General features: G+C 38.0%; 1 pseudogene; it reads right to left on the bottom strand.

Annotated features, from left to right (window-relative positions):
• Nucleotides 1–1,086: 1,086 nt before the first annotated feature.
• LOC114034844 overlaps nt 1,087–9,712 on the bottom strand; it is a 105,671-nt pseudogene continuing 97,045 nt past the window's right edge.

Here is a 9,712-nt window from a genome sequence, read left to right as displayed (position 1 = left end):
AATAAGAAAAGAAAAAAATAAAATCCGTCCTTGTACACAGAACATGAGAGCATTCAATATAAAGCAATAAATTTCCATTTCCAGAAAACCTATGTAATTAATACTATACATTGTTTTCAAAGTTATATAGTTTATCTTTGTTTCCTTGTAGATTTTCTTCTGTTCTCTGCTGTGCACTTTTTACTTTATTTTTCCCCTCCCTCCCTCCACCCCCAAGAAGAATAGAATTAAGCATGGATATACACACACACATACACTTGCATGTGTGTGTATATACATTATATATACATATATAAAACATACACAGATATCCATAAATGTACACACATATATATATATATGTGCAAGATCATACTGTGCTTATTTCAACTTGTCATCTGTTTCTCTGAAGGTGGAAAGCATTTTCATTCATAAGTCCTAGAGTCTCCGCATTTTCCTAAATCAACCTGCTCGTCATTTCCTACACCACAACAACATTTTAACCTAATCCCATTCTATCTGAGAGATTGTCTATGAAAGTTTCACCCCCCCCAATTTTCTATATTCCATCCATTCTTGGCTGGATAGGTTTAATTTATACAAGAAAATTTTAATTTAAAATAATAAAAATTATCCATTTTACACTTCAACAATAACTTATAATATGGCTTAAGGTCTGATAGTGCTTAATGGGCTTCCTTTACATCTTTTTTCCCCCTGGTTTCTTTGAAGCTCCTAACCTTTTATTCTTCTAAACAAAGTTTGTAATTATTTTTTTTCTAACTAATTTTCTTTTAAACCCTCTGTCATGTTCATATTTTTCTTTTTTGCCTATTGTATCAGTTTATTGGGCCACCCCCATTTCCCACTTCACCCCATTTCCCACCCCTGCCTCGGGAGAAGGAGACCAGCCTGGGGTGGAGGAGGGAGGTACTCCAAAAGGTTATCAGCACTCACCCTCCAGGCAAAGGAACAGTTCACCAGCTTCTCTGGGAGAAGGAGGAGGACATAGAGTAGCATGGCCCAGGTCCCAGGTGTCTCCTCCCCTGCTCTCCAACAGGACAGGGAGAAACTGACCCAGGATTCCCCTGTGTTCTGAGGAGTCCCTCAGTTAGGAAAGGAGTTGTCATCACCACCTTCATTCCCCCCACCCCACTCATCCCAGCTTTGGGCCACTGTGTTTTCATTGATGTCCTCCAGGGTGTCTGCATGCTAGACAGACAGCTCTGACAGGGCCACACTGGTCAGGGGACTCAGCTCTGGGTACATCTATGGCTTGAAATGATGCCAATACTTCTGTTTACATTCTAGATGCTTCATGAATGCCTCCTCCATCTTTGTTGCCTTGGGATCCAAGAACAGGTGACTTATTTATTATCCACTTGGATAAGGAGCCTTTGAAATCTACCTGGGCCACATAGGTCATGACATAGTTCTTGGAGCCTATGCTCTGGATGAAGAAGCCCCTTCTGGATGAACACAGCTCTTACCAGGTCTTTTTGGTGTGGTATTTTGGGTACTTGACTATGTAGGTCATAATGTTGTAATTGGCTCTCATGGGTAGCCAGGATTGGAATGTGATGACATAATGGTTCTTCAGAGATGTCAAAAGTCTCAATCACATTGTTGTCCCACTTCTTATAGTATTTGATGTCATGCAGCACTACATGGATAGTTTTAGCTGGCACATTTCAGTACTCCATCTGGCATCCTTGTGAAAGGGTCCATCTAGCACCTTAGCTGTTATCCATACTCCCAGGCCACCTTTGCTCTAGGTCAGGTTCCAGCCTGTTTCAGCCTCATGCTCAGCCCTAAAGTTCTGGAAGCCATAGTCATCAGCCACCTGTATGTTGTCTTGACAATTTTTCTTGACTTCTTTGGAACATTGGACCTGGTTGCTCTGCAATGTTCTCTTGGTTTTAGGAAAGTGAAGGAAAGTGAGTTACTAACAGGTAAAACCTGAGACCAATGAGTTATTTTTCCCCACCACCTATTATTTTCTGTTCTGTAATGTGGCTCCCTTTTTTTTTTTTAAGGCAATTGGGGTTAAGTGACTTGCCCAGGGTCACACAGCTAGTAAGTGACAAGTGTTTGGTCTGAGGCTGGATTTGAACTCAGGTCCTCCTGACTTCAGGGCTGGTGCTCTATCCACTGCTCCACCTAGCTGCCCGGTAATGTGGCTCCTTTCACAGTTGATACAACAGTAGAATGAGTTTATTCCCCTTGGGGCCAACCATATGAAGAAGTTTCTGGGTCAAAGAAGAAAGAATGATGGATTTATCTTGGAATATCATCCCAATTACTTTTATCCAAATCCCAGAACATACCAGAAGCAAATGGTCAGGCAGAAACCAAGAACAAGAAGCACTGAAATATATGCCTTGCTGACTATTCATAGAATCATGGATTTTTAGCTGAAAAGAATCCCAGAGGCCAGCTAGTCCAACACTCTCTTTTTCAGATGAAGAAATTGAGGCCTAGGGAGATTAAGGAATTTGCCCGAGGTCATATATGTAGCAAATGTAAGAGTTGAAATTTGAACTCAAGTCATCTGACTGCTAATCCATCACACTGTTAATTTTTCCATGGATTCAATTATTTCTAGTATGAGCAAAATCAAAGAAAGGATTATGTGCAGCCACAACTATGGATCATTTGATCATTTAGTGACTGCTTAGCTTTAATTAGTCATTGATTTAACTGGGTCAGAAAATTTAAGGACAGATGACGTGCTATAATGATATTCAAACGTAAAAAGTTATGATGAATCTTTGTAGGGGCTATTAATGGTGGTGTGCCAGCTGAGTAATCTGGCTATGGACATGTACACAGTGTCCAATTTTGCTATGTAACCTAAAAACAAAAATTTTCCTGAAAGTTAAAAAATTCCAAAAGAGCTCCATTTGCACCATTTCCTAAGAGTATATACTTTGATATCACAAAGTACGTATGCAAAGATGGCTTTTCATATAGCCAATTCACAATATGGCAGGTTTTACATCTGGATTGTACCTTAGAAGTCATCTGTTGTTGTTGCTTTGTTGATGTTTTTTTTTTTTTTCTAGTAGCATCTGACTCTTTTGTGATCTCATTTGGGGTTTTCTTGGCAAAGATACTGGAAAGTTTTGCAATTTCCTTCTCCAGCTCTTCTTACAGATGAGAAAACTAAGGCCGACAAGTTAAGTGACTTGCCCAGGGTCACATAGCTAGTGAGTGAATTCCTGACTCCAGGCCTGGCGCTCCATCCACTGTGCCACCTTTCTGCTCCAGAGGTGATCTAGTCCATTGTTATTTTGTAGATGAGGCTACTGAAACCCAATGAAATTAAACAATGTGTCCAAGGCCACATAGGTTGTGAGTGACAGAGCTGGGATTTAAACTCGGGTCTTTTGTCTCCAAATCTACCACAGTATCCAATTTCAGAAGGATTAATTAAGGACAGACTACATGCTAGGACCTGACACTGTGCTGGTACCCGAGAATACAGATAGAAACAAAACATTCCTTTCCTCTGAAGTAGCTAATTGGAAAAAAGTAGGTACACAAACAAGTAAGCCATAGGGTATCCCAAAAGTCACACTGCAGCATTAAGCCTTAATAGCTTAATGCTATGTATGTATGTATGATATGTGTATTTTTTAAAGAATGTACCCTATATTTTAGGGGAATATCCTAGCGTAAATCCTCTGATTCTACTACTCCACTAAATGAGTTTGCTCTAAGGTAGATGTTTCCACTTTATATTGAATGATAAACAAATCAATGTGGGTTCAATGAGCTGTAGTTTTAGGTTCAGACCCTCAGAGTACACTGAACCTGGGGTCAACATAGTGCAAGGACACCTCCCTATGAGAGTTGGGGGTGGATGGGTAGTCCAACATCAAACTGAAATATTAATGAATCCTTTCTCCTAGTCTTCCTTAAAGAGCTAATCTTAGAATAACTTAGTTTCTTCCCTTGTGAAGGAAAGAGATAGGAAAGCCTGGAATGACATTGCTTGGCCCTAAGAGTATAGTGGGCTGGGTGGCAAATGGAAGAGGCATTTCTCCAAGGTATATTATGCAGTCCTTTCTCCTGATTCATTTAACATTTGTTCTTTCTTTCACTAAACATTTATTAAGAGTTTGAATGAATGGATGTTTTTTTTTTTTTAATACATGAAAATTTAATAAATATTTATTAAGGGTTTACTGTGTGCAGGGGGTATATAGGCATTCAAGGAGGACTGGTTTGAGGGTTTACTGAGCCCTTTTCAGGGTTGCTTATCCACTTTTGGTGTCTACCTGTTACCCAGCTCTCACGTGTTGCTCTAAGAAGCTATAACATGTACAGTGGCCACATCCTGGTAAATTGTCTCAGCAGACAGGCTAAAGCAGGTTGAGGTTACCCTCAACCTCAGACCCATCAGTGAGTTAGGGGAATGTCTACCCCAAGCATGTGAATCCCAGCAGAATGGATGGATGAGAACAATTTGTTCCAAAGGACATGGAAATGGCTGAAATAGGTGCTGTGGAGGGCTTAGAGCTTGTTCAAACATCAAAGAAGCCAAAGTTACCCACTGCATTCTGGGCCATTGCCAGTCATACTGACTTTTGTCTTGACACTGGACTTTGACCACTCTGGAAGAAAGAGTGAGGCTGATGACTTTGTGCAACTCCATCTCACATAAATCCAATTCAGCCATGAGTCAAGACATCACCCTATATAGTCATTGGTCCTCTTTGAAAATGAAGGACAAATAATTACTATGTGCAGAGTCCTTGGCTAAACCCTGAGATGTTGAGTCAGTTCAATGTGGTGGTTCATAGAGTGCTGGGCCTGGAGTCTGGAAGACCTTAGTTCAAACCTTTCTTCAGATACTTACCATGTGACCTTAGGCCAGGAGTAGAGAACTTGCAGCCTCGAGGCCACATGTGGCCTTCTAGGTCTTTGAATGTGGCCTTTTGACAGAATCCAAGTTTTGCAGAACAAATCCTTTTACTAAGGGGATTTGTTCTGTGCAATTTGTATTCAAAGGGCTGCACTTGAGGATCTAGAGGGCCACATGTGACCTTGAGGCTGCTGCAGGTTCTCCACCCCCATCCTAGACAAATTACCTCTGTTGCCTCAGTTTCCTCAACTGCAAAATCAGGAAAACTCAAGTAGAGTTGTTTTGAGGATCAAAAAAATTTTTAAAATTGTAAAGTGCTTAGTATAGAGCTTATAAAGTAGGACTATATAGTAAGTTCATAATAAATGCATGTTTCCTTCCTTCTTGAAGGAGATGATACAACAGTCAAACAATCAGTCTACTTAGAGGATAAACCCAAGCTGTAATATACATTTCATAATAACTGCATTTGATAGTTGCATAACAAAGTGTTATGAGAGGTTCATTCATTAAGGAAAAGAGGCATGAATAGATCAGAGAAGACAATATCTCTGATGAAGATGAATAGGTAAATGAATTAACAAGATGTCATGCAAATAAACCAAGATTTAGGTAGTAGTAGTAGTAGTAGTAGTAGTAGTAGTAGTATGAATAGATTAATGCTGAGAAAATTTAGTCACTATGAAATCTGAGTTTGAGGCCATAAGGCTAGAGAATTGGTTCAAAATAGAGAACAAAATAAAGATTCCCAGTAGTATTGAACTATCCAAATGACAATATAAGTGGAAAGCCATGATCTTGTTTCAGAGATCACATTCCACTTTCTGGTTCAATTTCATATGTAACATTAACAACCCACAGGTCACATCAGTTGATGAGACTAGATCATTAGTAATTTAGGTACTGGCATGGCACTAGTCTATGGCTACTATACCTCCATTGCAACTGAAATAACTGAAGCTGATGAATGAGGGGGAAGGTAGATAGACAATTTTTCCATATCTAAATAGGGGCAACCCTAAAAAGCACAGGGGAAAACAACAATAATAACAACCAACCCCATTCACCCCCCCCAAAAAAATAATAACACCACCAAAAACCCAACCAGCCAATCAAATAGACCTTTGGAGAACAGTGAAGTATAACTGGAAACAACATGGCTTAGGCTGCTGAGGATCAGACAGGATAAGTGTGACAATTCAAAATAGAGTACTCAATATGAGGAAAAACATTGCAAAAACCCTGAGGCAAAGAGCTAGAGAAGTAAATAATAACAAATCAGCCAAAAGTAACCACAGATGCTTATCTGAGTGGTTACTTAGTGAGGAGAAGACTGTTTTGTCTCTATTTGCACTTACTTGTGTTCATAGCAACATCATCAGCAGAATAATTTGTCTATAAGAGATTATATTATATAAAGATACATATGCACACATGCATGCGCGCACACACACACACTCACACACACACCCATACATCCTCATACATCCATACATCCCATCAGTGACAATATTTTTAGATGACTCATAGCTCTGATAGCAAAATCAATGGAAAGATGCATTTGGCTACACAGAGTCCTATGGTCTCAGTTTATAATGGTGGTTAAATAGAATACTATCCTTGCCGACTTTTCAGCATAATTGAGATAATGCAGAACTCTCTGCCCTAGAGCAGAAATGAGAAGGGCCAATAATACTGATGCTAAAATGCTATATTTTTCCAAAGCCAGGATGAAATATTTTGAATAAAAAAAGATTATTTAATTTTATACCCTGCTAAATTGGCAGCTTTCTGGCTTGCCCTTCTGTGTGTCCCCATCTTTTAGAGAGATCACATTCAATGTTTAGGAAATTGACAAATTGAGAGAAATATTAGTTTTGGAAGATGATGCTTCATAGGATCATAGATTTTGAGCCAGATCATAGATTTAAAGGTCATGAATCTAGCCTTCGCCTTCATTTTATAGATAAGAAAATTAAAATCCAGGTAGATTAAGTGATTTGTCCAGCAGAACTAGGATTAGAACTAATGTCTTCTGACTCCAAGTTCAGCATTTTTTTTTCCCTACTGTACCACACAGCATCCCTCTTTAAATGCTACCATTCTCAACCATTAAATAATATTGTTTTGTGACTTCATATTTAAGGTCTATATTTGATTCCTGAGTTTTACTCTGTTTTGCTGTAGTTTGGTGAGTCTTCTTAAATTAGCATTATTTCCATCACTCCCTTTCAGCAATCCCTGAACTTCTGTTTCAATTTACCTAGAACAACATGCTACAATTACACTATACTTTATTCTTTTCCACCCTTGAATTTCATCCCAATTCACTCCATCCCCTCCCCATATACACACCACCTTGAGTTTAAATTTTATTTTTCAATAAGGTCATCTTTGCTGCACTGAACTTGTACTGACAGTGTATTGCAGTCACACAGGGACTGGAATTTTGAATAATGCCACTTTGGTTACAGTTGCTGGCTAAGTACCCCTGCCAAGGATTCCAGAGGTAAGAATCAGTTGCACTGATTAACTCAAATGAACAACATTTGAAAGGCAAATAATAATGACGTCGTTGAGCCAGGCATGTCCCCCATTCCTTTTGTGTCAATGTTCCTAATCACACCTGCAGAGGTTGAGAATCAATTATTTAATGCAGAACATTAAGGTTAGTTAGAATCTGGATGAGGATAAAAAGAAATTCTAGAAATGTTTCTTTCAATGGCTGTGGCACTATTACAATGTGCTGGATGCCTTCCCAACCAGCAATTAGATTGTGATTCTTTGCATGTGTTTGTGTACAGATCACTATGGACGCCTAAGAAAGAAATTTATAATTTACATAAACCGGATCTATGCACAGTGCTTATTTTGAAGAATGTATGACCTTGAGCAAGCCAATCTCTATGGACCCCATTTTACCCACAAAATGACCTACATGATCTCTGAACCTCCTTTCAGCTTTAAGACATGATTTTATTTTTCAATACCTAAGAAGAATGATATATCCGAGCTTAATATGAAGTCTAAACCACCCAAGGACAACCATTTTTATATTTATTTTCTTTGAATAACTGCCATATGCTGTGCATTATAATTACCTTTAAAATATAGTTATATATTTACAAATCACATATGTAGTACTTATCCACTTATTTGTATTACTTGATTGTGGTATAGAAATGATTATGTTCTTGAAGGCTTTTCAAGCAGATAGTAAGTCTGGCTTACTCTGTGCTTAAAAAGCCTTCAAGAACACAATTAGAGAGTAAGCCCTTATAGACTCAACTGAGATAGAATGGGTAATAGCATGAGCATGGAGAAGATCAATCAGATAACTAATATTTATTAAATACTTATTAAATATCAGGCACTGTGGTAGACACTGGGGACATGAAGACAAAAAGGAAGGAGTTCTCTCCAAGGAGCCCTCTATTCATTAGAAGAGAGAGTTTAACATAGATCTTTCTAGCTTTGAGGTCAGTTTGCTAACCACTAAATCAAGCTATCTCACTATTTAGGGAATGCATTCAAATCTATAAGAACAAGAACTACTCCTTCCAATATACAATCAAAAGATATGAAGTCAATTCTCAAAAGAAGAAATGGAAGATACCTATTTAAAATGCCCCCAATAGAGAAAAGAGAGAAGTACATTTAGAGATAGTAATGCCAAGGTCCAGGAAGAAAAAGTCAATTAAACATTAAACAAAATAAATAGAACATCTTAGAAGTAAGTTCATAGTTGAACACAGACAAGAAAGACACTTTTGGAACTAGCATAATGGGGGGAAGGAGAAAAAGATATATTAAAAAAATAAAAGCTGTATATAATGAGATTCATGGTTTCACATACAATTCTCTTTTTGTCTTCTTTGTTGTTTATGGAAATGTTCATGCTCATTCTTATTGAGCAAGTTCCAAATAAAAAAAAAAACCAATTATTTTAAAAAGAATGCTCATAAATGTATTTTCTGTGGGGGAAGCTTCCTTTCTAAATCCTGATGTATTTTCACTCTAACTCTTTATGGACTACTCCAAATTTGTGTGTGATCTTTTAAAGAGACATCTAAATCCAGCTGTTCCTCAACTACTGTCCTAATCATTTGGAAGGGTTGAAAGAGTTTCACAGGGGATTTGAAGCAGGATTTGCCACAAACTCTCAGATTTCTCATTGGATCCTTAAGAATGACCCAGAAGAAGGGTCTAAGTAATAATGGAAATATGAATCTCTTTCCATAAATGTGCTTATTTCCTACAAATGTAATTGAAGCCATTGTCCAATACCTATCCAGGGAATCAGATCCAACTTGAGGGTGATGTGGAAAGGAAACAGAAATGGGTCCACAGGAGATACCTATAGTCCATGGACAAGTGGCTACACTGAGAAAACCAAAGTATAATGGAGAGATAAGATGCCAAACAATCACAAAGAATAGTAGATATTTTTGGAAAGTACCTTTGAGATTTTTGTAGTAGGAGAGTGAGTGATTCTGGGAAGTTCCATTGCTGGGTATCACTGGGAAAGGTGTATTGTTGGGTCTGTAGTATTGAATTGATTATTCAATAATGTTTTTTTTCTTTTTATTAAAACAAAACAAGACTTGTTATTTTTTGAATTATGCGTCTATCTTCTTGGCTGTTCTGAAAAGGAAAGGGGGAAAAAAGACAAGGAAAAGAAAAAGAAAACATTGATTATGAGTGAAGGTTTGAGCCAAGTAATGCTGAACACCTTCCAAAATGTATCTCTTTCTCTCCATATTATAGCTCTGGCAAAAGGACATGGTAGCCCAGGCACTGCTCTATCACTTACCACTCTAGAATAATTTATTAGACATATCAAACCTTTTTTATACCTTGGTT

The sequence above is a fragment of the Vombatus ursinus genome, unplaced genomic scaffold (genome assembly GCF_900497805.2).
Source record: "Vombatus ursinus unplaced genomic scaffold, bare-nosed wombat genome assembly UNPS02009132.1, whole genome shotgun sequence".
Taxonomy (NCBI): Eukaryota; Metazoa; Chordata; class Mammalia; order Diprotodontia; family Vombatidae; genus Vombatus; species Vombatus ursinus.
Note: the sequence above shows the minus strand (reverse complement) of the source record. Positions and strands in the feature narration are given on the sequence as shown.